Source organism: Myotis daubentonii, chromosome 1 (assembly GCF_963259705.1).
Source record: "Myotis daubentonii chromosome 1, mMyoDau2.1, whole genome shotgun sequence".
In the NCBI taxonomy this organism is placed as follows: domain Eukaryota; kingdom Metazoa; phylum Chordata; class Mammalia; order Chiroptera; family Vespertilionidae; genus Myotis; species Myotis daubentonii.
This window is the reverse complement of record NC_081840.1, coordinates 99,665,577-99,673,199: the sequence shown is the minus strand read 5'-3', so window position 1 is coordinate 99,673,199 and position 7,623 is coordinate 99,665,577. Positions and strand designations below refer to the sequence as shown.

The 7,623-nt window shown below is 41.0% G+C and overlaps 1 pseudogene; it reads left to right on the top strand.

Annotated features, from left to right (window-relative positions):
- The first annotated feature begins 6,495 nt into the window (after positions 1 to 6,495).
- On the top strand, positions 6,496 to 6,916 carry LOC132226080 (large ribosomal subunit protein eL32-like; annotated as a pseudogene).
- The last annotated feature ends 707 nt before the right edge of the window (positions 6,917 to 7,623 follow it).

The following is a 7,623-nucleotide window of genomic DNA, read 5'->3' as shown; positions in this document are numbered from 1 at the left end:
CCTGAGCCCACTAAACAAAATATTTTTTTTATTCTATGCATACACCTATGTCAGTAGCCTAAAACATGCCAACTTTTAATGGAGACTTAGACAAGATTTAAAATATTTGCATGATTCTCTGATTTTTTTTTTTTACTGCTAGACTAAACTTCATTGTCAAAAAACATAGAGCTATATATAAAAAAGAATTATTTCCTTAGTCTCTTACAAATTCTTCCTTCTGAGGTGAATCAAGTGATCTATCTATCATATTCTTCATTCTCCTACAAACATATATTCATATTTATATTAACACAAACACATGTAGTATTTTTATTTTTAAAAAATAGCAATATATTGCAAATTTTTCTGCAACTTGCTTTATATTTGTATATTTATCTTATATCCTGCCACTTTACCTTCTTTTTTATTTTTAAAAGTAATTTAATATAGTTTCTTTGGGTTTGTAGGTATAATAACATCCCCTGCAAGTAAAAGAATGCCCCTCCCGGGATTTATATTGATTATTACTAATTATTTGTTATTAGCCTAGATCTTCAAAACAATTTTGAATAATAATGATGATAGCAAGTATGTCATTTATTAAGCTATTATCTCTTACTTACATACCTAACTTTTTATGCTATGCTCAAGATGCTAGGGCTGGAACTCTGCAAACCATGTTTTCACTTTTCAAGTTTATTCCCTGTTAAACACTGCTGATGGAGAGTTCATTGGCAGAGAGATCACAGGCTGGAGAAGGAAGAAGGGACTTGTTCCTTCCTGTTTGTTTTCTGAGGGCTTCTTATATGCTCCCTGTTCTTATGAGCACCATCCCAACAATGTTTCCTCATCTTGTCAGCAGCAGTGCCTTCCCATAGTAGCAGAAGAATCCCATGAACAATTTTTCAGCATGTGTAGAAACCACCTCATTGCATAACCACCCCTCATAGATACTAGAAGTCTGAGTTTCATTTCCACAAGGGCCCTTCTCTAGGCTTCTAAGTTTTAAGAAATTCAACCTCTCATCTTGATCCCATTCAATCATAGGGTTGTAGCTGCTTTCTGAAATTGCTACCTCTGTGATCCCAAGTTCTCTCTCTTTTAAAAAACTACTTTGTGAATAATTTGGCACCTAGTTAATATTGCTTTATATTTAATTTTCTCTGTTAAAATAACTGGTGTGGCTTCTGCTTCATGACTGACCCTGATTTTAATAGTGATGACTTTAGCCATTTGTCTTTTAGCATTATGGATGCTAGGTTTGTTGTTGTCATTGTTTGTTTTGTTCTGTTTTGTTTTGTTAATTGCTGCTAAAGTTTATCAGTATAAACTTTGTACTTTTGTATATAGTAAATATACATTTTGGAAAATTGTTCATTTAATAAACTAGACTTTTTATAATGTTGAATTATCCTCATATTTTTATAATATTACTAAAGGCCCGGTGCACAAAAATTTGTGCACTCGGGGGGAGGGAAGTCCCTCAGCCCGGCCTGTGCCCTCTCGCAGTCTGGGACCCCTCGGGAGATAATGAACTGCTGGCTTAGGCCCGCTCCCGGGTGGCAGAGGGCAGGCCCAATCCTTAGGTACAGCCCCTGGTCGGGCTCAGAGCAGGGCTGATTGGGGAGTTGGGGTGCCGCCCCCTGTCATGCACAGAGCAGGGCGGATCGGGAGGTTGCGATGCCACCCTCAGTCACGCTCAGGGTAGGGCCAATTGGGGGGTGGGGGCACCGCCCCCTGTCACACTCAAGGCAGGGTCGATGGGGAGGTTGCGGCGCCACCGCCTGTCACTCACAGAGCAGGGCCAATCAGGGGGTTGGGGAGCTCCCCCCTGTCACTCACAGAGTAGGGTCTATAGGGGAGTTGGGGCACCGCCCCCTGCCACACACAGAGTAGGGTCTATAGGGGAGTTGGAGCACCGCCCCCTGTCACACACAGAGCAGGGCAGATCAGGGGGTTGGGGCGCTGCACCCTGTCACACTCAGGGCAGGGCCAATGAGGATGTTATGGCTCTACCCCGTCACACACAGAGCAGGGCCCATGGGGGGTGGGGGGGTTGGGGCACTGCACCCTGTCACACACAGAGCCACAGGGCAATCAGGGGGTTGGGGAGCTCCCCCTATCAGGCACAGAGCAGGGCTGATCAGGGGTTGGGGCACCTTCCCCTGTCACGAACAGAGCAGGGCGGATAGGAAGGTTGTGGCCCCACCCCCTGTCACACACAGAGCCGCAGGGTGATCAGGGGGTTAGGGCACTGCCCCCTGTCATGCTGATCCTGGTGCCAGGAGGCATATTACCCTTTTACTATATAGGACAGAGGCCTGGTGCACGAGTCGGGGCCGGCTGGTTTGCCCTGAAGGGTGTCCTGGATCAGGGTGGGGGTCCCGCTTGGGTGCCTGGTCAGCCTGGGTGAGGGGCTGATGGCTGTTTTCAGGCTGGCAGGTGACTGAAGCTCCCAACCACTCCTTTTTTTTCTTTTTTTTTATTCTGGGCCAGCTTTAGCTCTGAGGCTTGGCTCCAGCTGAAAACAGGTGTCTTGTTTGTTTGGGTTCTATAATCGAAACACTGTTTCAACTCCAGCTCTGAGATCCCGGCTGACTGAAAGCAGGTTTCTGGGGTTTTGTTTAGCTTCTATCTTTGTAACAATGTTTCAAACTGCGAGCTCAGAGGCCGGCAGCGGCAGGTGGGGAACGTTGGAGTCCTCCATCACTGAAGCTAGCAAACCTCATGTTCGCTTCAAGCTGCCTGGCTGCCGGCCACCATCTTGGCTGGCAGTTAATTTGCATATAGCCCTGATTAGCCAATGGGAAGGGTAGCGGACGTATGGCTAATTACCATGTTTCTCTTTTATTAGGTAGGACTAGAGGCCTGATGCACGAATTTGTGCATGGGTGGGATCCCTAGGCCTGGCCAGTGATCAGGGCCCGGACGATCATGGCCTGCTTGCCAGAAGAGGGATGGGGCATAGGAGGTTGGCCACTGGCCCTGAGGAGGGAGCTGGCCCTCTGGCCCCCCTGGGAAAGGGGCCATGTCCGCTTCCACCCACCTCTGGTTCCCTGTCCCAGCCCGGGGCCCAAAGGCCTTGGTGGGTTCGGGAGAGGAGGTGATGGTTGCTGGGCCAGGCATGGAAGGAATGGACAATGACGCCACTGGCTGGTCACTGGATGTTGGCTGTGGGAGTGCACTGATCACCAGGGGGCAGCTCCTGCATTAAGCATCTGCCCCCTGGTGGTCAGTGCACATCATAGCAACTGGTCAACCGTTCATTCAGTTGTTCAGTTGTAATGGTTGCTTAGGCTTTTATATATATAGATACTATTAATTTGTATGATTTTTATCCTATTTAATAAAAGAGTATTATGCAAATTGACCCTAACAGCAGAATGACTGGTCACTATGACACACACTGACCACCAGGGGGCAGACGCTCAATGCAGGAGATGCCCTCTGGTGGTCAGTGCACTCCCACAGGGGGAGCTTTGCTCAGCCACAAGCCGGGCTGATGGCTGCCAGTACAGCAGTGGTGGCAGGAGCCTCTCCCTCCTCCTCAGCAGTGCTAAGGATGTCCAACTGCAGCTTAAGCCTGCTCCCTGCTGGCAAGTGGACGTCCCCCAAGGGTTCCTGAGCTGCCAAAGGGATGTCTGACTGCCAGCTTAGGCCCAATCCCCCGGGGGGGTCCCAGACTGTGAGAGGGCACAGGCCAGACTGAGGAATCCTCCCGAGTGAAGAAATTTTTGTGCACCGGGCCTCTAGTATTATTATAATATTAATATATATTAATTCATTCAACAAACCTACTTAGTCATGGCTTATAATTACATTGCCAAGTCTTAATTGCCAAATGTTTATTTAAAACTTATATTCATACTGAAAGTTAATACTTACTTTTATATCTTGTGTTGTTATTGTTTCCTACTATCATATCACCTCTATCAAACTGAAAGACCCTTGAAAATAAATGCCTTAGTCATATTTTTCTCCTATATGTTAATATTACAGTATTTTTCAAAAGCATTGATTGATGTGTGTTGATTGAATAAACTCAATAGATCTAAAGTAAGTTTACTTTTTGAAAAATTAGCATTTATTCTATAATATAAATGTTAATTTCATACATTTAAAATATTTGTAAGAAATTAAAATAGATAACACATATGTAATACCTTAATCAATAAAGAATTTAAAAAATAGTGAATTACTTAGATTTTAAAATTGAAGCTGATATTTTTGAGTTGTGACGTTTTGGGTTTTATTTTATTTAAATCAAGATCTCTGGGATTTTCTGAGAACGATTGAAGCCAGGCACTGTCCTGAATGAAAAAAGGTGAAAATAGAGAAATGGAGAAACTTCAGCAAATGCCTCAGTTCCTCAGCAGCATCTTTTCTGTTTTGAAAATAAGCCTTTGCAGGTGTATTTTCTATCTTGCTTCCTTGCTCAAGGAAGAATGTTTATTATTTTCTGAATTTATCAGCAATTGGTGTGTGCTGAGGGCTCATTTGTTTCCTACAAAATGTCCCTAACTCACTCCTGTCCTCCTAAATTTAAAACAGCTGTTACTGTGGGCAAGATTTAAGTCTTAAGAGACAGAATTTCAGACTCTGTATGCCTGCATTACATTATTGTTAATAATAATCTCTGTCCATCAAGGTGACAAGTGGACAGTGTGCATCTACACACATATTTATAAAAAGCTAAAATTTTATTTTGTTAACAAAAACCCATGATTTGATTAAAAAATAAAAATCTCTGATTGTTGGTGCCATTTAAAGCATTATAATTTAGTTTTACTTGAAGCACTGTAACTTGATTCCTTTCTGTGAAGTTATACTTTTTAATACTACCTGTGAATTAGGAAGATTATTTACTGAGGGAATGTAGAAGAGGGAGCCAAACTAAATGTTAAAAGGCAAGGCAAATTTGGAAAAAGAATCAGTCTTTAATTTTAAATTGGTTATAATTTTATTTTCAGATTACTTTTTCATAATTTAGAATCATAATCTCCTTAACATTTTTTTGTAAAGGAGACAATAATTCCAACTTTTTCAATGAATGAATGCCTCACTTTTTAAAATAAAAATTTTGACATAATCATGAAATACCTGAATTTTTAGGTAAAGATACAAGGATTTTTTTTTCATTTTTACCTTGTTTTTACATAGTTACCTTAGCAAAAATAAATTATTTTGTTTTCCTTTCTCTTAGATTTTCTTGCAGAACAACTGTTCAATTTCTGTAAGGATGGACTCATCTGTTTTGAAAATGCAGATTATTTTCATGCATAAGATAAATCACTGAAAGAGACAGTAAATACTCAAAAGGTACCTGATGTTCGCCCAGAGTGAAATCCAAATCATTCTTCTCCACAGTGAATTCAGGGTTTCCTGCAAGGTAAGATCTCTTCCTGTTAAGGACTTATCTTTGAAGAAAAGAACAATTTCTCAAGGAAACTCCAACATCATAATTTATAAAGTCAAATTTATCAATAAGCTCAGCTCTTATTTTAAAGTAGTCATCCAAGTCTCTAGAACCTAGCAGGGGTGGGCAAACTTTTTGACTCAAGGGCCACAATGGGTTCTTAAACTGGACCGGAGGGCCGGAACAAAAGCATGGATGGAGTGTTTGTGTGAACTAATATAAATTCAAAGTAAACATCATTACATAAAAGGGTACGGTCTTATTTATTTTTAGTTTTATTCATTTCAAACGGGCCGTAGTTTGCCCACAGCTTACCTAGAGTCTAAAATATTAATGTTAAACTGTAATATTCTATAATATAAATATGTAAAAGAGAACAAGTAAATGTTTAATCATTTAAAAGTTTCCATTCTCATGAATAAAATTAAAATGCTCACTAATCCTTAATTAATACATTTACAATCCTTCCTTAGTGATGAGAATTAACTTTGCAATTTAATTTGACACTTTACAGCAGTGGTTCTCAACATGTGGGCCGCGACCCCTTTGGCAATTGAATGACCCTTTCACAGGGGTCGCCTAAGACCATCCTGCATATCAGATATTTACATTACGATTCATAACAGTAGCAACATTACAGTTATGAAGTAGCAACGAAAATAATTTTATGGTTGGGTCACAACATGAGGAACTGTATTTAAAGGGCCAGAAGGTTGAGAACCACTGCTTTACAGTGTGAAAAAGAAAGATAAAAAATAAACCTCTTGGGAATGGGAAGAAAATTTTCAGTCTCTCGCCAGCCATTCTCTTGTTCCCTCTCACTCTCTCTCTAAATCCATCCCCCCCCCCCCAAATCGTTGGTATTTCAACCCTCCCCAGTCCACCCCAGTCCTCCCCAGTCGTCGTCTTCATCTTCTGTTTCTTCTTCTTCTCCTCCTCCTTCCTTTTAATAAACAGAACATTTAAAACCTGAGGTTTAGATTTTCATTTCATATAGAAGTGTTTGCCTGGATTTGTTGCTGATGAACATGGTAGTCAAGAATTTAAAAAGGCTAGTCTCCTCCTTCCTCGGCGCTGCCTATGGAGGTGGCAGCCATTTCCTACTCAGTACCATGGCTGCCCTCAGACCCCTCCTGAAACCCAAGATTGTCAAAAAGAACCAAAGAGTTTTCATCTGGCACCAGTCAGACCAATAGGTCAAAATTAAGTGGAACTGGCGGAAACCCAGAGGCACTGACAATAGGGTGCGCGGAAGATTCAAGGGCCAGATCTTGCTGCCCAGCATTGGTTATGGGAGCAGCAAGAAAACAAAGCCTATGTGCCCAGCAGCTTTCGGAAGTTTCTGGTTCACAACGTCAAGGAGCTTGAAGTGCTGCTGATGTGCAACAGATCTCACTGTGCTGAGACTGCTCACAGCGTCTCTTCAAAGAACCACAAAGCCTTGGTGGAAAAAGCAGCCCAGCTGGCCATCAGAGTCACCAATCCCAATGCAGGCTGCACAGCGAAGAAAATGAATAGACAGATTGTGTACACATTGTATTTGTGTTAATAAACTCATAAAATTCTGCCCCCCAAAAAAGAATTTAAAAAAGGATTAAGAAAAAATACAAACTCTCTTTAAGATAGATAATAGTGCAGATCAGCGATTTTCAGTTGGTGTGCCTCAAGAATTTTTAAAACATGCAGTACCTGATTGTTTAGTCAGAGGCACTTACCTCTCTTTCCTTAGATTGTCAAATAAAAAAAAATGACAACATCCAATAAAACAGCAGCCATCCAGTGTGAATGTCCTGCCTTGAATTATAAATGTATAGGTCATATAATAGAGTTGCATCTTATTGGACATGTAACATAATAAGGTTGTGTCTGATTGGTTAACTCTTGGTACCAGCAATCCTTATATAGAAGCATAGGACCCAATTTTTTAAAAGGTCACTTTGGAGCAAAAAGAATAGGTAATTACTATTATTATCTTTTTGTAGATCAATCAAAATTATACCTATTTTTTGTCAGATCAGCAAAAAGTATATTTTTTGGTGTGTCACAGATTTTTAGTAATTAGTTTATGTGTATCGTGAGATGAAAAAAGTTGAAAATTGCTGGCCTAGGTATAAGATACCAGAAACCAAGTGTAGCAAAAATTTTCCAAACGTCTAATACTTTTTACAATGCCCAACATTTCTTGATAATTAATATTAATTCACTAACAGAAAATGTATTGATAA